Source organism: Zalophus californianus, chromosome 5, assembly GCF_009762305.2.
Source record: "Zalophus californianus isolate mZalCal1 chromosome 5, mZalCal1.pri.v2, whole genome shotgun sequence".
Taxonomy (NCBI): Eukaryota; Metazoa; Chordata; class Mammalia; order Carnivora; family Otariidae; genus Zalophus; species Zalophus californianus.
In genome coordinates this window covers 142,549,656-142,572,746 of record NC_045599.1, presented here as the reverse complement: position 1 = coordinate 142,572,746, position 23,091 = coordinate 142,549,656, and the positions used below count along the sequence as shown (strand labels likewise).

At 48.7% G+C, this 23,091-nt stretch overlaps 1 long non-coding RNA gene across 3 annotated transcripts; it reads right to left on the bottom strand.

The window, feature by feature from the left end:
• Positions 1-7,826: 7,826 nt before the first annotated feature.
• LOC113929492 lies at positions 7,827-17,763 on the bottom strand. 3 transcript variants are annotated; one of them, XR_003522210.2, is made up of 4 exons: positions 17,301-17,763; positions 11,649-12,552; positions 10,704-10,958; positions 7,827-8,964 (listed from the first exon to the last, which is right to left on the bottom strand). It is a non-coding gene; the product is annotated as an uncharacterized LOC113929492 (long non-coding RNA). The 3 variants fall into 3 exon arrangements; XR_003522212.2 differs by having other exon boundaries at positions 12,378-12,552; XR_003522211.2 differs by having other exon boundaries at positions 12,429-12,552.
• Positions 17,764-23,091: the final 5,328 nt, after the last annotated feature.

The following is a 23,091-nucleotide window of genomic DNA, read 5'->3' as shown; positions in this document are numbered from 1 at the left end:
CTTTCCTTCTTGTGGTCATTTCTGCACAAATGTGTTGTTCTTTGTGGAAGGTGCCATTTAAGTCAGAGTTCTAAGCCGCCTCCTCGAAGTTATTTACCCCTGTGTATCTCCCATGTACAGATGACATTTACATGTTAATAAACTTCTGTTTCTTTTCTCTTGTTAATTTGCCTTTTATTGCAGGGGTCTGAGCCAAGAGCCCAGAAGGATAGAGGGGAAAATCGTTTCTCCTCCCCCATATCCAACCCTCTACTTGGACGTTGAAATTCACCTCTCATCTAACCGCCAAGCCACGGCCATTTACCCAGACGCTGGGCCAGAAATTTCAAAGCCGATCTTGGCCCTGCCTCTCCCCTGCCCCTCACGTTTCCTCTACCTCCAAACACATGCCCTTCGGCCCCCTCCTCTCCCCACCACCTCAGGCCACGCCTCCACGCATCCCACCGAGGCCTCCTAATCAGACTCCTGCTTCCAGTTCTACACACTTTCAGTGGGTGACCCCCTCAGAGCAGAGTCAGCCTGGGGAGATGCCTGTGTCTTCCCTGCCTAAGCCCTCAGGGGGCTTCCCATTGCTGTGAGGAAATGTCCAGCCCCCGCCGTGTCTCTGCCCCACCACACACCCATCTCCTTGCTGCCTCTGTTCTGACCACTTGCCTTTGCCCAGGCCCGGAACATGCTGCCGTCCCCGCTCGGCGGGCCCTCTACACCATCCTGCCCCTCCCTGGGCACTCTGCACTCTCTTGCTGACACCCTGTCTTGACGTGACTGCTTCCTCATTCTCTAACTCGGGTTAGGTGTCCTTGGAGATAAGCCTTCGTGACACCTGAGGGATGGCCTATTCTGATCTCTCAGGCCCTGTTCTTTCCCACATTGCACGTCCCTGCATGAACTGATGTGTTTTGTTTCTGTGTTTCACCCCAGATGGTAAGCTCTGTGAGGGCAGGGAGCTCGTCTGTCTTCATCACCGTTTCCAAGCGCTCGGTCTGTGCGCAGTAAGTCATCCCCTCTCATAACATCAAGGCGTGTCCTGCAAACCCTTCCAGGACAGTCTCTGCTTCCGCTGGGGGCTTGTACCTGACAGACTGGAGGGATGAAAAACCAAGGAACAGCCTTTAGAAGTCCCAGGCTCAAGCTTTGTGAGTTCTCGGAAGATTTTTTTTTCCTTCATTCATCTCAGCAAAGCCCACACAAAGGGTTCTGCATTTTGGTTCTGAAGCGTGGGCACTGTTTGTTTGCCAGCCTGATGAATTACAGTGTTGTACACTCCGAACTGCTCAATGAATCCGGGCAGGAAGCCTGAGCACATGGTCAGGTGTTTGTTTCTCTCCAACAACCTGGTAGGCTCTACACACCCCAACCAAGTTTTATCTAGATCAGGGTCGTCCAAAAGAGCTTTCTGCAGAGATGGAAAATGTTCTATATCCATGCCGTGCAGTATAGTAGCCCCTAGGCACACGTGGCTATTGAGCACTTGAAATGTGGCTAATGCAAGTAAGGAAGTGAATTTTACTTTTGTTTAGTATTAGGTATTTTAGATGTAAACAGTTCCTATTCTGGACAGCATAGCTGGGGACACCTTGCGACAATCAAAGGGGACCCTATGGGAGCTGTCCTGGGTGAACTCTGAAGGACCCTACAGAGGCACAGTGAGCAGAGGGGGCTTCATGAAGTGTCGGAACAGTGGTGACTGAGAAGCTTAAGGGAGGGGGTCCGTGGTGTGGGGAGAAAGGCCCCAAACACTCTTCATGGGGGGCATGGCCTTGGCCATGATCCATGTACATGAGAGTCTCCACAAGCAAACAAGAGTTCAGTTGCATGGAGGTAGACTGTAGAAGTTCTGACCTAGGTCAGACGGAAAGACAAGAGACTGACAGTCCTGTTGGAGAAACTGACTGAGCCACCCGGGCACCTGGAGAAACTGATGTTTTAACAAAGGGTTATTGAAGGGTGCGGGCAGGGAGGGTCAGGACCAGTCCCTCCGTGGACAGGGTACCCTCCACAGGGGCGGAGGCCTCTTGGGGACCGAAGCAGCCGGCCTGAGGCAATGCCACAGCAAGGCGGGGAGCCAGGGGGCTGCATTTCATCATCCTTCCTCCCTCTGCCTCCTGTCGGTGCTCTCCCGGGGCTGATTCCCACCAGAAGCCAGACGGCATAGGTTTCAGCCTCCGGGGCAGGGTGAGTTGCCAGGACTGCATGCATCTGAGGGTCACCAGGGAAAGAGGAAAGAGCAGACAACATACATGGATGACACACCTCTTAGAACGACCCAAATCTACGCACCGCCAAATCCTGGCGAGGATGTGGAACAGCGGGGGACTCCCAGTCATTGTTGGTGGGAATGCAAAACTACAGCCACTTGGGAAGGCAGGTTAGCAGTTTCTTACAAAACTAACCCTATTCTCACTATCAAATCCAGCAATCATGTTCCTTAGTATTTACCCAAAGGAGTTGAAAACATGTCCACACAAAAACCCACGCACGGATTTTTATAGCAGCTTTATTCATAATTGCCAAAACTTAGAAGCAGCTAAGATGTCCTCACCAGTGGGTGAGGGGAGACATGAACTGTGGCCCATCCAGTCAACGGAATATTATTCAGTGTTAAAAAGAAATGAACTGTCAAGCCGGGAAAAGACATGGAGGGAAGTTAAGTTTATTTTACTAAGTGAAAGATGTTGATATGAAAAGGCTTATCACATACTGTATGATTCTAACCCTATGACATTCTGGAAAAGGCAAAACTTTTGGAGCCAGTAAAAAGATCAGTGATTCGCCAGAAGTTAAAGAAGAGAGAGGGATGAATAGGCAGAGCACAGGATTTATAGGGCAGTGAAAATAGTTGACCCTCAAATAACACAGGTTTGAACTAACTGTGTGGGTCCACTTCTATGCAGAGTTTTTGTTTGTTTGTTTTTTTCAATAAATGCAGGACTGGACTGCAAATATATTTTCTCTTACGATTTTCTTAACATTTTCTTTAGCTTTATTGTAAGAATACAGTATATAATGCATATAACGTACAAAATAGGTGTTAATCGACTATGTTACTGGTAAGGCTTCTGGTTAACAGGCTATCAGTAGTTAAGTTTTGGAGGAATCAAAAGTTATACATGGGTTTTCAACTGCATGGGGGCTTAGCACCCCAACCCCCACACTTGTTCAAGGGTCAACTGTACCCTGTATGATACTTTAATGGTGGGTACACGTCAGCGTACATTTACCCAAACCCACAGAATGTACAACACCAAATGTGAACCCTAATGTAAACTCTGGACCTTGGATAATCATGATGTGTCAGTGTGGGTTCATTAATGGTAACAACTACTCCACTCTGGGGGGAATATTAATAGTGACAAGGCTGTGCATGCCTAGGGGCAGGGGTAGAGAAATCTCTGTACTTTACGCTCCATTCTGCTGTGAACCTAAGACTGCTTTTAAAAAATAAGGATTTCCTTTCTGGCTTTTGGGGGGATTTGGGGGTTTTGTTTGTTTTTGTTTTTTGGGGGGGATTTGGTTTTTGTTTTTTTTAATGCAAGCATGAGGGCATTGGCTCCCAGAAATGGTGGGCAAAGGACTGCAATCCAAAGCCAAAGAAGGTACATGGTTGAAAAATAACACATGAAGGATGTGTCAAATCACACTGGCCGTTGGGGAAAAGCAAACTGAGAATTGAGACCCTGGTAAGATGTCACTACCCCCCATTACAGTAGCCGAAATTAAAAGTAGCCTCAACACCAAATACAGGGGAGGCGGAGAAGAAACTGGATCACTCATATGTTGCTGTTTGAACATAAAATGGTACAGTTATGCTGGAAAACAATTTGGCATTTCAAGAAATTGAACATACACTTACCATTAAAGTCAGCAATCATACTCCTGGGCATTTACTCCAGAGAAATGTAAACTTGCCTCCACAGATAGACGTGAACACAGTTTTTCACAGCACCTGTATGTGTAATAACCCCAGACTAGACGCATCTACCACCGCCAGCAGGTCCGCACCGCGGCATTCTACTTCCTTATCAAGAGTAACAAACTCTCGATACACTCCGCAGTCCGGACGGATCTCAGGGCAATTATGCTGGATGGAAAAAGCCAAATTCAAAGCATGGAATTGAACACATGCACTGTACCAATGTCAGTTTGTTGGGCTTGCTGTCACACTGTACGTACTTAAAAGGGGACCAAACTTGCTGAAGGGTATACGGGACTTCTCTGTACTATCTTTGCAACTTTCTGTGAATTTATAATTATTTCAAATTAAAAGTCACAAAAAAAACAAAAACCAAAAACAAAACACAACCCTTGACCTTCTCCCAGCCAACCAGCTAGCCGCACAGCAGGCTCGGGACTCTGGCTTTGGCGTGACCAGTCCCTACCTCCCCAGACCACCATGCCATAGTCTCCCCTGGACTGATGAACATCCGAACGTCACGGCCCCAAGAATACCCTTCCTTCCGATTCAGTAGCCAGAAGGCCTCCGCTTTCCCCTGGGGGCTCACTGCATGCAGAGCCCCTGCCCAACCCCGCTCTTGCCCCACTTCCTGCCTGCCTCTTACCTCCTCCTCGCTAGGCCGGTGTGAGGCCAGGATGGGGTCAGTAGTGGGGGTACGGGGGGGGGCCATCCTCAGGGCCCCCTCCGCCCGGCGGCCCAGCACACACCAACCAGCCTCAGCCCCAGGCCCCACACCCCGGTGGCTGGAGCCAAGCCCAACGCCAGAGTGGTAACCGGGACAAATGTCTCAATGGAAAGAGAAGCCAGCTTCCTTGGGCTGAGTTCAAACTTCCGGTTGGCAAGGGTATCATCTTCCTCTGGCTAGTTGGCAAGGGAATACCAGGTACTTCATTGTTTCTGTGGCTGCAGGCTGCCCGGGAAACCTCACCTCTGTCTATAGGCCGTTACTCGTGTAGGAAATTTTATTCATAACCCCTGATTCCTTTGGGGCTACAGTCCAGCTCAGAAGGTTGGACCTGCTCTGTTCTGCTGAGGTGGAAAATTCCAGGCCGTCCTTATCCCAACACAAACCCCGTGAGTAAACCTCCTTAAACTATTTGCCAAACGTTAGGGTGGCTTCCACCGCGAGTGCCACGTTGACTGTGTGGGCACCACGTTGTGTGTTTGGGTTCACAAGACGGCTTGCCTCCACAGTTAACCTGCAATTCTTAAATCTTTGCCTACAATTCTGCCACGCTCGAAAGAAGATTTTGCATAGAGCTCTATGTCATTTCACAGATGCCAGGAAAATGAGAGCATAGGTTTACTAACTTAAAAATATATATATATATATAAGATCTATAACGCTAAGTGGAAAAGACCATCTCTTGCCGTGGGTCCCCTACGCCATTTTACTATGAAACACTGCCCTTCACTTTTTAAATGACATGAAGGAGAAATAATCTGTCCATGTGTTGGCTTTAGATGGCGTTTGGTCTTTTGCTAGGAAGCTTAGCGGTCATTCCCTTTCCTTTGAGTAGCTGGGAGATAAGCAAAGTAATTACAAGAAAAAGGGTTCAACCAAATAGCTGCAGTCTCTAAATTAGAGACCTGGAACGAGATTCCATCTGTGAAAGTTTGGCTGCCCCTCTTCTTCACTTAGCCTGGTCTCACCTCACCCAGCCAAAATTACCATCCTCTCTAACCCCGTGATTAAACTTAACAGGTTCTGGGCTGGATGTTGAGCAAAGTGGTATTAAAGTCCTCCAGGGGCTCCAGGGGCACCTGGCTGGCTCAGTCGGTAGAGTGTGCGACTCTTGATCTCGGGATTGTGAGTTTGAGCCCCACGTCGGGTGGAGAGATTACTTTAAAAAAATTAAAAAGTCCTAGCCCTACGCAAGAATTTCGGATCCCACACCATTGAATACCCACCGGCACCTCGCATCCTAAAGTGCTTCCTAGTGTGGATAGCAGGCAAATCTAAGAATGTTTCTCTAGAATAATTTCTAAGACAAGCTGAGGGGACGGGGTGACTTAACCATTGTCCGTGTCCATTCGCTGAGTCATAACCTTCCTGCCCTGGCTTTGTCTTCCACAAATGGGTTTTGTCCCCATGGTTATGTGGAAATTGGCAAGCTGATTCTAAAATTCATATAGAAATGCAAAGGGCCATGAAAAGCCAAAATAATCCTGAAGAAGAACAACAAAGCGGGAGCCCTTCTATGACCAAATAACAAGACCGATTCTAAAACTCCAGCAACCAGGACCCTGTGGAACTGACACCAGGACAGACCACCCATGGGCAGCCCAAGTTGTCTCTGGTGTTTCCAGGTTGTGCCAGAATTCAGAGACCATGAGTGCTTGGGAGAAGAGCCTGGAGTTAAATGGCTGGTACTTAAGAGGAAGGCCTGGGCTGGACACCCAGGTCAGAGCATCACCAGAATGGTGAATCTAGAGGTACTTAAACTGCCTTGTGAAGAAAAGAAGCCAGTGTGGTAGGTGAGTGAAGAAGACAGATGGCTGAAGCTCTAAGTTGGTTATTCAGAAAGTGATACCACTGCTCCTTTAAGAACATTTTTTCTAAATTCCCCTTTTGTTAACTTCCTCTTGGGAAATGTATGGTTTAGGCCAACTGACTAGATTAGCACTGATTTGTGTGACCAGTCCAACACTCGGATGTTCCATAGGCTGCCAGACACACACGAATGGTCTCACTGTCACTTTTTGGGGGCATTAATAATACTAATATTCAAGGCATTCTGAAAACCTCTTAAGACAAAGCTAAAGCAAACAAAAGGATCTGTTGAATAAATTAAGGTACATTCATACAAGGAAATACTATTTATTAAATCAATAAGGTCATCTCTCTGTGTAGATTCAGAAAAAAATAAATTATTAAAATCATTCACACACACACACACAGTGTCTTGCAGTGCGGGGGAGGAATTCAAACGTTATTTTTATTCAGTCCTCATAACCACATATAACTCATCCTATCATGGAAGTTCACAAGGTGTAGAATCTGTGGTCTGAAGAACGGTCACGGGCATTTCATTCTACTGGCATCTTACGAAGAATGTGTTGGTTACCTGCATCCTGGCGCTTCAGTCCTGGGTATCTGGCGTCCAGACTCCATCCCTGCTCAAGATCTGGCCCCTGGGTCAGCAGAATCAGCATCACCAGGCTGCCGGTTAGAAATGCAGCAGGTCCGTTCCTGCCTGGATTACCAACACAGCCCCTCTTTCCTTCTTTCAACCAAGTGATGGGCTCCATGTTGCTTTTAACCTATGCAACGCACATGTAACGTTTCGTGGTCAATGTAAAAATCCATGTGGTGAAAAAGAATTGAGAATTGCATTGTGCCCAAGACGTGCAATGTATTGCCGCACAAAAGCATGTAAACCTATAGACTTAGAAGTGACCAGAGTGACCTATACACAAAAAGAAGACTGATCTTAAGTCTTCTCATTACCTCCTGACTTCTCATTACTTCATTCAGGGCCCAGACTTTCTCCTCTGTCCATGCGTATCTATAATGAATAAGGAATTAAATAAAATAATAGTTCAGCCTGAAAAAAAAGAATGTCAGCCCCCATCCAGACCTAAAATCTGCATTTTAGCAAGATCCCCCGGGGCTGAATCTGCTCATTAAAGTCTGAGAAGGGCCCAGTTTGGGTGGAAGGCATTTAGATGGCTCCGTTGCTTAAGTTCTCCAGAGTCAGAGCATTATCATCAACAACACACAGGCAGAGACAAAATCTCACTTCTCACTCCTCAATGCAGAGTCTTTAAAATGACAAAGATAAGGGTGGAAAGTCTGGCGGGGGGGTGGTGGGGGGGAAGGACACAAAGCACCCCTGGCATACGTTTACCCTGAGATAAATAGCTGGGGCTTTCTGAAGCCGGACTTAGGAAGAGAGCAAAGTCTGAGTTTGTGGAGGCAGCCACGTTTCTTCAAGGGAGGTAAACATGCCAGGCTTTGTTAGTCTTTGCACGATAAACCAAGCTGAGCACTTGCACACAGCACACCAAACAATGTCCTGCAAGAGGAAAGACTTTTAATCCATAAATTACAGCAAGAGCTTGGAAGGAAATCGAGGCCTCCGGTCAGGGACAAGACTCTCAAGAGACACGTTCCAGAATACACAAGACAGCAGGGCCTTGGGAGCAATAAATAAGGTGCATTCACCTTCCGAGACGCAGCGAAGGCCATCCCAGCCCCTCTTTCTGTATACCTTCTCTGTTGACTTAGTGATCAAATTGCAGTTAAATGCCCGATGATAAAGGCACAGTGCCTAATAAATTAAAACATTTAATGCTTGAATATCCCATTCCTCCACTTGAGTTGTAATTAAAAAAAATTATTGTAAAGAAGGTAAAATTAGAATTTGAACTTTATGTTCTTGTTTGGCCAGGGGTCCTCCCGAGCAGCAGGGCGTAACACAGCCGAGGAAGTTCACCCGAAGTTGGTTAGAGCGGAGACGGCCAAAGAGAGAGCATTCTGTCCAAAGAGGCGTCCGTGTTCTAGAGGAAGTCATGGGGCGGATCCAGAGGTTGGGATGGACAAGCCCAAATGGAGGAGAGGCATTCTGTCTCAGTTTCAAATGAGGGGGACCAATTTGTCCCAGTTGTCTGGGAGCTTCCCAGTTTTAGACCCTAGGAGACCCTTCAGTCCGGGACAAACCAGGAGGACTAGTCCCCCTACTATTGCCTAAAACCGGGATAATGGGGCTGCGCCCCGAACAGCAGGGGCAGGGGGCCTCAGTGAGTCAGCAGGGCTGGGGTGCCTGCTGGGGAGGAGCAAAAAGCAGGGGTGTCATTTCCAAGCACAGGCCCGCTAGTCCCCGATGGAAGCTCTTCCAACAAAGGTGGTATTTTTAAAAACCAGGCTTTTATTTGGAGCAGGCTTCTTGAAAAATCCTTGAAAATGCTTCCTGTTTTTAATTAAGATCCCTGGAACAGTTCCATGGCCTCTCATTGTGCCTTATTTTAGTTCAGATTTCATTCTTCCTCCTCACACCACCTTAAACCTGAAACAAAGGCAAAGGCAAAGACGTCCACCGCTGTGCTCCAGGTGGCCTTCACGGGGCCGCCGTGAGACCGCCACCAAGACACAGAGGAAGCTCGTGCCTAGCGGCACGCTGCATGCCAGCTGGCTGTTTGGCACGACCAGCTGTCTGGTCCCTCCCCGTCTGAGCAAAGGCACCCACGTAGCGTTGTGCAAGCCGCACACTCTGGGCTGCAAGGAACAGGGGTTCTAAGCGTGGGTGCACCTGTCGGGGAATCTGAACCACCTGCACTGGGACCCCTCAGCAGCCGCACCACCAAGTGATCCGTGGACCCCAGCTGGACGCCCCTACAGTTCAACTCCACTATCGACCTGGAAATGATGTCGGATCCCACAGGTTGAGGGCTCGGTCCCGCAGGACTGCCCCCCCCCGCCATGATCCTCACCAGCCCCCCGCCCCCGGCTTCAGACTCCGGTCGTCAAGCCGGGGTGTCCCCTGTGCTTCTGAGGGACCGGCGATAGGCTGGGGGTTTGCGCAGCCCCCTCGAGTCCCATTAATTTGCTGGAGGGGCTCACAAAACGCAAAGAAACTTCTTTCTTACTAGATCACCGAATTGTTGTAAAAGGATAGAACTCAGGAACAGCCAGGTGGACGAGATGCACGGGGCAAGGTCGGAGGGAGGGGGCGGTGGGAGGGGCTCAGAGCTTCCATCACCACAGTCCCCGGATTCCCATGTGGCTCACCGACCCATTGCTGTCTTAATCGTCCGTCAGGGTTTCTACGGAGATTTCATGCCATGGAGGCTCGGTGATTAAGTCCTGGGCCCTGGGTGACCTGGGTGACCAAGTCAACCTCCAGTCCCTCCCCACCGCCAGAGGGAAGGAGGGAAGGGACCGGAAGTTCCAACAGGAATCACGAGGAACGCTGTCTCTGGACAACCAGTTCCCCTCCTTAGCCGCCCTCGGGGCTTTCCAACAGTCGCCTCATAACCTAACGGAAGATGCCCTTACGGCTCTCCTCTCTGAAAGTCCCAAGGCTTTTAGAAGCGCTGAGCCAGCCACAGGAGGAAGACCCGATATATACTTCTGATTGTGAACCGCGGTCTCGCAGACCACGCCAAGCAGTTGGGAGCCACTTGGAACTCAGAGCCAGAGCCTGGGACCTTCTCCCTGGGCCTCCAGCAGCAGCACAGCCTGCGGCCTTCACCCCTACTCCAGGGCGCATCACAGGACAGAAAGAGGCCTGGCTCCTCCTGGCCAGACTCAGGACACCTGTAAGCACTGCGGCCAGGCCTAAGCCCAACATCACAGAGGCGCGAGCAAGAAAGGGTCCGTGCCTCCACACCACGGTCACCAGGCTTTCCGGGAAGACCAGTGGCCCACGGTGGCATCTGTCTCCTCTGTCAGGAGCCTGGATTGCGGGGACCCAGCTTCTGCCAGGGTCTCACCAGGCAGGACCGCCTCCTACAGGGGCCTGGAGTGCCACAGCCGTCCTCTCTCGGATGGATCCTCTTTTCTCTAGTCCGTGATGCCTGCACACTCTTGGCTGCGCACATAAGGGCAGTTCCGCCCAGACCCTCCAGGCTAGCTTTAGAAGTTTCTGTTCCCACCTCTGACTCCCACCACCGACATTCCTCCCAGTGAAGTTCCCAAGGGAGAGAGAATGTGGTTGACCCCTAAGAAAGCTAATGGGTGTGTGGGGGCCCACAAGGCGGAGGCTGCCCCCCGTGGTCCAGCCCCCCCCCCATCACAAATCCAAACCTGAGTCCGCCGGCACTCACGGAGGCACCTGCCAAGGACCCTAACACACACCGGTGCTCCAGCAGCCGCTAGCTCCCCTCCGCCTGGAAACGAGGACCTGCCGGCCGTATGAGGAAGTGGCCGACCACCTAGCCAGTCGTGCTTCGCGCTCTGTTTCCTCTTCTCATGCTCTACACCCTTGCTCTTGCCCCAGATCCTCTGGGAATAGTGCTCCCCTGCTTGGGCGGCACACAGTCCATCCATGGATTGCTTTGCCTGAATACAGATCAACCTTGTTACTGAATTGATTTCGTTTTGTCATTTCACCCACCCCCCACATCTTTGCACATCCAGCCACAGCACGGGTTGAACTTGGGCCACAGAAGGGGGGGATCCAAGTCTGGCCTGTGGAGGCAGCCCCTTCCTTGGGGCCATGAGGACCCTTCCCCTCTGCTGTATGAGTGAAGCGCATCATCACGTGTGACGCTCTAGAACACGGTCAGACATCACTGGTGCTGCCGCTATTGCTAGTATTTGTGGAAGGGCGGGAGGCTCAGCCCCATAATTCTTAGCGTCAGTTCAAGGGGTTTCTACATAACCCCCTGGAGTGGAGGGCCTCCCCCCAGTAACTGGAATAGATTCTCTCGTCACTTCTCTTTTAGGAGTGAACCAGCTGAGTTGTGTGATGAAAAGGTGAAGAAGGTGGCATTGGGCACAGCCGGGCATATATACAACTGTATGTATTTCACGTATGTGCACACACGTACACACAAGCCCCCCCACTCACATCCATACTCTCACACGTACGCACAAGCCCCCCCCACACACTCACATCCATACACGTATGCACAGCAAGCCACTCACACACACATATACTCACACACACACTCACTCTCCCACATACACACTCATACACGTTCTCACACATATGCACAGCAAGGCACACACACACACACACACACACACCTCCTTCATTGCAAAGAATCAGTCTTCAGTTACTAGGTCCATGCAGGGCCCGCAAGTTCTCTTCAGAGATGGAAAGGAAAGAAAGACATCACCTACTCCCTCATTCTCCATTAATTCAATGCACTGTTAGCAACCGTGTGAATTCTAGAGGGAGGAACGAAGATAACTATCCAGGCTTTTGCTCTCTTCTGGAACGAGAACATCCTGGCCAGGGCTTAGCTCGCGGGGGGTTAGGTCGACTTCCGTGGGCAGCCTGGGACCCCACTGCTGTTCACCACATGAATTCTCTGGTAAAATGTACGCGGATGTCAGACGTCCTGCGTTGGTAAGTTTGCAGGCTAGGGATCTCCCTCATCCCACTGGACTTTTAAAATATTTGTTTGCATTTCCTGTGGTGCCCTGGTGGTTGAAAAGCCAGACTCTTCTAGCCAAACCCCAAAGTTCATGGGCTGTGTGATGTTCATGGTGATTTCTCATTAACATAATGCACTGAACTTGATTTCCCCTCGCCTACTAATGTCAATGAGATATTTTATGTGGTCTTTGTTTCTTGGCATTTGACATAAAAGGGAAACCCTCAGGGTTATGCTTCTCACTGGGCAACATGGAAGGAACCTCCCTTACTGTTCCTGGCAACACTTGACCATGCTTGTCTCCTACGGGCGACAAGTCACAACTCCTGTCCCCTCTCCCTGTGCTTCAGGACCCTGTTTCCGTTCAGCTGCTCACCGCATTCTTCTCACATTTTCCTCACTTCCCAAGATTATTCATGATACATACACCCTCCGGGTTGAGTAGTGCCCATCTGCATGGTTACAAAGAACGTAGTCTTTTTTCAGGAGCAATACCAAATACTCCTGGAGTTCCTTGATGTGTCTTGAACTCACAAAATAAACTTCAGAGCCTGCAGCATGGAGAGATTATAGATAAACATGTGTTAAAGTCAATCTCAGACAGGAAAATCTTCTGCTTCATAAACGTTAGACAGTGATTAGCTGCATTAGGAATTTAATCTTTATAAAAATTATGTCAAAGTGATATAATATTATGGAAACTAGGAAAGAACTCCATCACCAGCATAACCACTCTTGACATTTTGGATATTTAAGACCTTTCACTATTTATCATATGCATTTTTTATAGAGAGAGATTTGCAGTTTGATATTTTGGTTTTTTCGCTCTGTGTGAGCTGTTTCCATGTGCTTTGACATGTTAGTACTTATGACCACAGTGATTACGTACTGCATGGCCTGTCAAACGTGCCTCAATTTGTTGCTCAAGTTCTCCTACTGTGGTCATTGGGAGCTCTTTCTGGGTGTCTCCCGTATCCCTTTGACAGACCTCCTTTTTTTAAAGTTTATTTTGTTTAGTAATCTCTACACCCAACATGGGGCTCAAACTCATGACCCCAAGATCAAGAGTCACATGCTCCTCCAACTGAGCCGGCCAAGCACCCCATCTTTTTTTTTTTTTTTTTAGTACTTCCTTACTTTCTGGCACTTCGGGCTCATCTGTAGCTTCCCCAGCCCAGCCCTAGAATCAGCCATTCCTCCAAGGCATCCTGGTGCCTTTTATTAAGGAATCGTATTTGGAAACAAAGATCTAGGTGCTGGTTTCATTGACTTCTAGCTAATGATTTTTTTTTTTTTTCTGTTCTCAATGTTACTGATTTCTTCTCTTTATTATATCCTACACAACAATTTTGGAGAACTATCAGTATTTACTAAAATTGTCTAAGTTCATACCCTGTGGCTCAACAATGTCATTTCTAGGAATTTACCCAATAGAAGTGCATACATGTAAAAGAATATCCATAGAGCGTCACCCGATCATACACCTGAAACTAACAGAACACTCTGTTAATTATACTGGAATTAAAATTTTTAAAAATTTCTTAAAAATAAGGAAATTCTAAAAAAAGGATATCTACAGAAACCATATATATAATTACCAAAAGCTAGAAACAATCCATGTGCCATTCAACAGTAAAATGGATAAACAAATTGTGGTTTATTTCTACAGTAGAATACTATTCAGCAATAAAAAAGAACAAACCACTGATATATGCAATGGCATGACAATCTCAAAAACATTATGCAAGGGCGCCTGGCTGGCTCAATCGATAGAGCGCGTGACTCTTGATCTCAGGGTCATGAGTCTGAGCCCCACATTGGGCACAGAAATGACTTAAAAAAAAAAAAACAACGTTACACAAGGGAAAGAAGCCAAATACAAAGAAGAGTCCACTGTATGAATTTATGAAAGATTTAAAATGAGTCAAACTAATCTGTTGTCAGAAGATGGGATAGAAGTACTTTTGGGGAATGGTGGTAGGGATTTGGAAAGAGGATGAGGGACACTTCTTGAGCATGGTGATGTTCTGTTTCTGGATTCGGGGGTGGTTTCATGGGTAGGCTCATTATTATTTTTTAAGACTTTGGGTAGTCTTTTTTAAAAAAGATGTATTTATTTATTTATTTATTTGAGAAAGAGAGAGAGAGAGAGAGAGAACGTGGGCTGGGGGAGGGGCAGAGGGAGGGAGAGAAAGAATCCTTTCAAGCAAACTCCCTGCTGAGTGCGGAGCCCGACTCGGGTCTTGATCCCAGAACCTTGAGATCATGACCTGAGCCGAACGAAATCAAGAGCCAGCAGCTTAACTGACTGAGCCACCCAGGTACCCCCTCATTATTATTATTGTAACAATTTAGCAAGTTGTATACTGAAGAGTCATGCATTTTTGGGAATGAATGGGATATTTTATTTAAAAAGTTTATTTTTCAGAAATTGTTCCAGATTTGGGGGCGCCTGGGTGGCTCAGTCGTTAAGCGTCTGCCTTCGGCCCAGGTCATGGTCCCAGGGTCCTGGGATCGAGCCCCGCATCGGGCTCCCTGCTCCGCGGGAAGCCTGCTTCTCCCTCTGCCTGCTCCCTCTGCTTGTGTTCCCTCTCTCGCTGTGTCTCTCTCTGTCAAATAAATAAATAAGATCTTTAAAAAAAAAAAAAATTGTTCCAGATTGGTTCTTTCTCCTGTATGGCTCGCATCTGGCCCAGACAGAAACACTCGTGTAAACTTTGTCCTGATAAACTCTAGGGTGTAAGCCACACCCCATGCAGCCCCCTCCCCTCCCCCTCCTCTGTCAGAACCATTAGATTGGAACTCTCATGGGTGGGGATCAGGCTCCAAGGAAATCCTCACAAAGTGCCCCCTCAGTTTCCAACACCCCCACCATGTTTATCCCCTGAGCGTGGATTTAAGTGTGGATATGTTTCTTTTTTACTCTCCCATGACCACCACACTGATAGCACTTCTGACACCAGACGTATGGGTTTTCTCTACACCAAGCAATTCTGCGACACCAGCTGGGTGTCCTACAGGCTGACGCTGTCTATCTGGACATAGCATCATATCCCACAGGTTGAAGGCTCAGTCCTACAAGACTGCCCCCACTTCTGATGCCAATCACAATAGTGGGTCTCCAATTATCTACAACTTCTGTCCATCTTAGCGACAAATCAGAAGTTCCCATGACCTCCTCCCCTTGGATTCGATTATTTGCTAGAACAGCTCACAGAACTCAAGGAAACACGTATGCTTACCAGTTTATGAGAGGATATGACATGAACAGCCAGATGAGGAAATATAGAGGGTGAAGTCTGGGAGGGTCCTGAGCACAAGCAGCTTCTGTCCCTGTGGAGTTGGGGTGCATCACCCTCCCGGTGTGGATGTGTTCACCGACCTGGAAGCTCCCTGAACCCCAAGCTATTGGGATTTTTATGGAGGCTTCCTCGCATAGGAATGACCAGTACTAACACCATCTCCAGCCCCTCTCTTGTCTCTAGAGAATGGAGCGGAGAGCTGAAAATTCCAAGCTTCTAATCATGGTCTTTCTGGTGACCAGCCCCCATCCAGGAGATGTCCAAGAGCCCAGAGTCATGTCATGAGAACAAAAGACAGTCCTGCCACCCAAAAAATTCCAAAGGATTTGGTACCCTGTGTCAAGAACCAGGTACAAAGACCAAACATTAGAACAAAAGATGTTCCTGATGCTCTTATCACTTAGGAAATTACAAGGGATCTAGGAGCTCTGTGCCAGGAAGCAGGGGCAGAGACCAATATACATGTTTTCTATTATCCCCCGGGATCCAAGAATCCTGAGCTAGTTCTCAGAGATTTCCTTAGAAAATCTGCCCTCAATACCATTGCATTCACTTTGGTATCTGATGTTTATTTATCTGGGCTTCTCTGCTGGAACGTCCAGCATAATATCCCCTAACATCCTTCTAAAACCCTGACTCTGCTGTTCAGACAGAGTCCAGTGTTTCTTTATAATCATTTTTAATGGGTTCTTTATGAAGAACACACACACACACACACACACACACACACACACACACACACACACACACGAAGGATTGGTTGAGAACATCTGAACCCAGAACCTAAAATTAGAAACAGATACATTTTTCTATAGACATTTGCAGTGGGCATCTCTCGCTTTGTCTACCTATTCTGGCAACAGAATTCTTCATTCCCATTCCCATGGCAAACCCACTCCATAGACCTGGCCCCGCCTTCTCCTCCACCTGGATGACAGTGGTGGGCAGGTGACCGACTCTAAGCCAGCAAGAATACTCCATCCTTGTACCACCGAATGTGTCAAGTCAGCCAGGCCTGCATCTTCCTGGGCAAAGGCAAGTGTGTCTTTCTATGCAGTTGCTAGCCAGGAAGAATAAGTCTAGAGCACTCACATGGAGAACTCCCAACTGTTTGAAACCTGAGGCCAAGTAGAGAGACATGTGCAGATGAGAAACAGAGAGAGAGAGAAAGAGAAAGAGACATTTACAGAGAAAGAGAAAGGATGATGTTGGTATGGTGGAAAGACCAGATCCAGCCATATTTAAGCTGGAAGCCGCCCCCCCCCCAGACATGTTAGTCACGTTAGTAACATGAGCCACGAATTCCCTTTTCTGTTTATGGCAGTCAGAGTTATATCTCTGTCCATTCACAGCTGCAAGAGTCCTGAATATTTCCCGCATATATAAACATTAACTTGCACAAATTATTCAGTGGGATTCCATTATAAATCAAACTGGAGGTTGATGGCAACCAGGATGCCCAGCAAAAGTATGGTCCATCCTGTACTTTCTTCTCTATGCTCCAGACTCTGTAGGTTCACAGGGCCTCTTCCCCCTTTAACAGCTGAATGGGAATTGGGTGGTTCTGTGTCATAGCCTAGGTAACACCCAGAAGCACCCTCTCAATTGGTGGGGGCACAGGGCATGGCCAAGGATGTCAACATTCATTGCCACATGCCAACTATTTTATAGGCTACAATATTATATAAAATGACAAATGCATTTTGCCCATCAGAAATGAATCACGGTCATGTTTAAACTAGAGATGAACAACCTAGGGATGCTTTCTCATAGCTAGGAATTGTATATTCTGCCCCCTTCCGTGGACATTTTATGGCAGAATAGCAGTGCCACTTTGGACAATGCCAACCAACTCAATCCCATTCAGCTTTTCTACTTAGGTAGGGACACTTGAAAAGCTCTGAACAATACCAGGGAGCCCCTCCTTGTCTTATAACTGCTTACCAAAAGGCAGACCCTCAAAGAGGAAATTTAACAGACATTACATAATTACTTACCAATTTTCTTCTGGTGGGTCACTTGCCAGAAGACTGGGAATGGGGAATGTCCTAGAAATTCCAGAGAGACAGCTTGTCCTGACAACAGGAATAAACCAGAAGCTTGCAAGGGGCGGGGCGGGGCGGGGCGGGGGCAGGGCCACGGTGCAGAGCAGGATGCGGACAGAGTGACGATTCTTTACTTTCTACAATTTTTGAAGCTTCACACAAAAGCTACTTTTGATCATTGGCTGAAAGGGAAAGATCTGGATTAAATGACTTCCCTCTCCTTATTTAAGCACACCATGGTATGGTTGGAATTCCACACCTCCTTCTGGGACTCAGGTTACAGAGGGGTCCCTGTGGCTGAGTCTCCCAGGTGTGGGGAGTGGGGAGCCAGAGGTAGCCCCAGAGTTATCTGGGGGAGGTCAGAATGGCTGATGGCTTGATCTCCCACCTGAGCTGCCCACCCAGCTTCCGAGAAAGACACAAGCAGCTCAGGGCTCCAGTCGCTCCTTGCTTACTGACGTCTCCCTCAGCAACTGGAAAACCAGGAAAGTTTCCATCATTGTGACGTAAGGAGGAAGCTATTCATGAAATGCCTAGTGAAGAATTTTCTTCTCAGTTCCCTGGGTTGTTTCTCCTTCTCCCCCTCTTTCTGGCAGTCTTTCCTCCTGGAGGAAAAAGAACATCCCTTGAGGCCAAAATGGGGAAGTGTCAACAGACTGGGGGAGGAGAAGGCGGGGGTGGAGGGGGTGGGGGGTGGGGGTGTGTGTGGAAGAGACTTCGCAGCTTCTTGGGATCAGAATCCCGTGGGCAGGAGGACAAGGAGAAACACCAAGGCAGGGGAGAAAAGCGGAGCAGGAAATCCCTGAGCAGAAAGCTTGAGCAGGTGCCCAGCTTCCCCAGGTGCAGCCTGCGGAAAGGACTGAATGCCTCTCAGAGGGGAAGCCTCAGGGGGCCTCAGGCCACAGCCCGTATCCAGCCAGCCCAATCAGCAACGGCTGAGCGCGGTGCCTCGCCCGGCTGAGGGGTGCATGCGGGTCCCTGCTCCTGCAGACCGGATGAGGGAAAGCCAGCCCCAGCGAGGCCACTGCCCCACTTCCTGCCATATTCAACATGGCACAGGAAGGGCGCAGCTGGGAGGGTGGAGGGAAGTGTCTGTCTGGACATAGAGTCTCCAGTAGGGCCCCGAACCCTACGTCAACGTGGGCACTTGTGCTAGTCACGGGGGAGGGTGCAGGGGCTGACCGGGGGAGCCCTGGGCCGGCAAGCAAGCAGGACAGGAAGCTGCAGAATGCGGGGCAAGAGGCAGGGACCAGGACTGTGGACAATGCGCACACCACCACCCCAAACACCAGGCAGGTGTGGACATGAAGCCATTGAGCTAGCAACCACCCCGCAGAGGGGACACAGGAGAACACGGAGCAAGTGGTGCGGAAACCCCTTAGTGCCTGTAGCTTCTCTGAGGCCACCATCTTGAAAGAGAGAAGGGAAAAAGAAGCCTCTTGAAGAAACAGCCCTGGTGGAAATGAGAACTTCAGATGAACTTAGTGTTTACCTCCAAGGAGAGCGAATTAACCCCAAAGAGAGAATTCAACTCACGGCTGGCTGCCTGTTCTTTTTTTTTTTTTTTTTTTTCCTCCAGAACGGAAAGGAAAGAAAAATCTCCATGCTTCACTGTAAGGATAGCCAGCAACAACAGGACCAGACATGGTTTATGGTCCATGCTTTTCTTCTCTTTGGCTGCTGAAGTGTTTTCTAAGACTTTGCTGCAGAGCAACCCAGTTAGAGCCAATGGGGTGCCTGGTGTGGTGAACTCAGTTCCTCTCTGGTTTCCTGTGGGCCCTGCCCGGTGAGACTCCAGCAGTGGGCACTCCTACCGGGCTATAAACCCAGCCCCAGGCTCTTTATCTGTACCCTGTTCTTATTGGGGGGTAATTAGGGCTCTTTCCTGCCCCACCCACCCACCCACCTCTTGTGTTCGCCCAAGCTGCTCTGATGGCAAAGGGCAGCTGGTTGGGGCCAAAGCTATAGCTTCTACAGGCTACAGAGCAGATGAAAGCAAACTAGCTGCTTGTGGAATCCGGAACGGGTGCATACAGATTTTAGACACAGTGTCTGGGAAGACATAAAGTATTTCTGGAGCCTCGCACCCTCAAACCTGTAGAGGATGGAAGCCAAAGCCACACCCTCCTCCCCTCATCTATGGTCTTAAACGTAAGCCCTTCAGATCTAACAGCAATATCTGAGCTATGAACAGTAAGGAAAATCTTCAAAATATAAAGCAGGACTGGTCATAGTACAAACAGCTAACATTCACTGGGTGATGATCACTCGTCTGGCACGGGTTAGCCCCCAACAACGCTGTGAGGAGCTACTGCTCTTATCCCCATTTTGCAGAGTTAGAAACTGAGGCAATAAAGAGGGTAAGTGACCTAACCAAGGTCTCCTAGCTACTACGTGGTAGAGTCAAGCTTTGAACCCAGGTGCTCTGGATCCAAAGCCTCCCTCTCTTCACCGTGACATCCCTGCAGTTTGAATGAGAACATGGTTCTATCGACCATACAGTTGTCACATCCTGTGATTATAGCCACATTGCTGAATGCTTGCCATGTGCCAGGCCGCCTTTCAATCCTTTTCCTGTACCACCTCGCTCCATCCTGCTAACACGCCAGCAAGACGGGTACTATCGTGATCCTGCTGCTGCAGATGAGACCTTGGGACTCAGGGAGGCTGAGGGATTTGCCCCAGGTGCCAGAGAACAGGGTTCACACTCAGAGACTGAGCCCCGGAGTCTCGGGACCTACTGATGAAGCTAACACGGTGCCCCGGCCTCAAGGCCTCCCTGATCAGCCTGCTTTCTGCACTGATAAATGTATTTCTGAGACAGTCAGCCTGTAGTGTATGCGTTGTATTTCTCATCTCGGGCCCCATGAATTCAAACGGCCTGCACAAAGAGCCAACTCGTGACTCTGGCCCAGGTTGCCCAAGGCATAAAGCATTACCTAACGTGGCTCTTGAACATACTAGAACAGAAGCATGGACAGAGATCGTTCACGAACTTTCTAGTTGTCCTTTGATGAAGGCATTGGTGAAATGCACAGCTGCCTCTACACTATTCCAGCCGACCTGGACTGACATCTTATTTAGACGACTAGGCTACACCATGTAGCCCTAAAGAAAAGTTGTCGTTTGACGCAGCCCCGGCTACTTGGCGTGTAAAATGAGATGACTTCCAGAGCCCCGCGCCCTGGCGTCCCAGGCATTCACAAGTCGTGTCTCTGGTAACTCTCCACAAGGATTCCTTGTGGATGTGGCAGAGCCACGGGACAGTTTTGTGGTGCTATTGGTTCTTGGTCTGCCCTTAGAGGGTTTGCCCGGTGGTCCAGTTACCACTGCTGCCTAACATACGACCCCAAACTTGGTGATTTGAAAACTCCACCATTTTATTATGTTCATGGATTTCGTGAGCCAGGAATTTGGAAAAGGCACAGCAGGGACCTTTCTCTGCTCCACGATGATGACGTATGAGGCCTCAGTCGAGAAGGCTCACAGGTGGAGGTGGCTTGGCAGCTGGGAGCTGATGGCATCTCAAGGCACATTCATTCTGGAATGTGGCACGGGCTGGGGAGCAGCACGGACGGAGGCCTGCGGACCAGAGGGCTCACAGGGGGCTCTGCGTGTAACAGGATTCCTCCCGGCGTGACTGCACAGCTGCTCGGACCGCTAACAGGGTGGCTCGGCCATCCAGGTGCGAATATTCCAGAGAACGAGGGGCAAGCCGCATGCGTCACCTTTCATGACAACCTAGGAAGTCACACTGCATCACTCCCACAGCACTGAGTGGTGGGTTGTCAACAAAGTCACAAGCCACTCAGATTCAAGAAGAAGGCTAAGACACCGCCTCATCATGGAAGGGTGGCATTGAGGAATGGCCCTGGCGGGGGAGGGGCGGCGCTATGCGGCCACCGCTGGAAATCTGCCATAACGGGTCCAAGAACAGAAAGGGGAAATCACAGGATCGACTTGCCTTAGAAGAAAACCAATGACCTCACGACCCAAAATAAATGAATAAATAAAAATAAAATCTTTGAAGAAAAGCCGGCTTTTCCTATATCCCAGCATTTGCTGGTTCCTCCGTGAAAGCTCACGAGAATAGACAGAGCAAGAGCTAAGGAAATGCAGTTAATGAAGCCAAACTATGTGCTTTAAGTAACCGCAGGCTGAGGGACTGAGAAATCTCGGGCCACAGTATTAGGAACAGAGAGCTCAGTGGATGGCCAGGAATGTACTTTCATGAGAATGAACAGGACATTAGTGAAGCCTGCACGATTAGAATGACAAAAGGGGAAAATTTGAGGAGCTCAAGGTAGAGGCTTGTTCCTGGCAATGGATTTCACAGATGCCCTGGTAAGCAGTGATCATTACTTAATACAAGCATAACACTCTATTAAATATCTAATTATGCTTAAGTCATAGTTAAGTTAGATATATATATATGTATATATATATATACATATGTTGTTTTTAGGAACAGGTATTTTTGTAGGTTTTGCCTGTCCATGATTCCTTGCTCCTTCTCTGGTAACAGATGGGCCTGTCCACATTGGGAACTGTTGCTCTCCCACCTGGTGGGGCTGATAAATCCAGAGCCCCCACCATCTCTCCCCTGGGCTCATGATCTAGGATGGCCCCAGGCAGTGATGCATGCAGTGACTGTCTCAGGAGAGTGTGTGTGTCCCTGCGTGTGTGTGGTGTCTCCTGTGGGACCACAACCCGTTCTCTAGGATTTCTGTGGCTTCTGGGAAAGAGAGACTCTTCTTTTTTGACTGTGTGTGCTAAAGATCACATGAGGCTGGATGTGGAGAGACAGACAGACAGAGACAGAGAATAATGACATGACACTGTCTGAATGTTGGGAAACAGTTATGCTTGGATCCAGAGCTATCCCTTGGGCCTCCCACTTAATGGAGGGAATAAGTTCCATTTTTAACACATGCTAGTTCTGATTGGAATTCCGCCCCCCCCCCAACCACAAGGTCCTGACTGATACTCTAGAGGACAGGCAACACTGCCTGGTGTGGGTCCACCTTTCTCGTCCAGATCTTTTGTCCTCACATGGTCTCCCGGGTGTAGTTAGAGATGGTGATCTAGACCAGAGGGTTCCCAGATTTTCCCCTTCATGGTTCTGAAGTTCAGCCTGGGCAGAAAGGCAAGCAGCGATCCTTTCTGGTGGTTCACACAACTCAGGAATATTTTCTTGGCCTTCAGGCGGAACTGATAACATCACAGACACCCCATGCATCATTGGCAGGACTGTGGAGGGCTGAGATCAAAGAGAAAGGGTTTGGGAGTCAGTCCCAAGATTGCATGCAGCAAGAGAAGAAGGCCTGAGAATATCCAGTTCCTGAAAAATGGAAACTCTTTGTTTTTCCCTGGCACAAATTCATGCACACGTATTCGTAGCTATTATTTTTAAGATGTTTAAAATGTTATGTGCTGAGATCTCAGCCCTGCCCTTGAACATGATGTGCTAAAGGGCTTGGGGCCAGAGCCTGGGTCCTGCCAGCTCATGGGCTGCCTCCCCTTTAGCCCCACTATCAGGATAAAGACCTCCCCTTGCACTGTACTGTTGCAAAGAGGTTGCTTTTAATAAAAACTCTTTTTTCTTGCCTTTTCTTCCTTCTATAGCGTTAACTTTCTCTATATTCATGGAGACTAATGTTTGAAGGAGGCATATGTATTTTGTTTCTTGAGTTTATGTGCTGACTCATTTTAAAGACAATAAGATAATTGATTTATTTTGAAG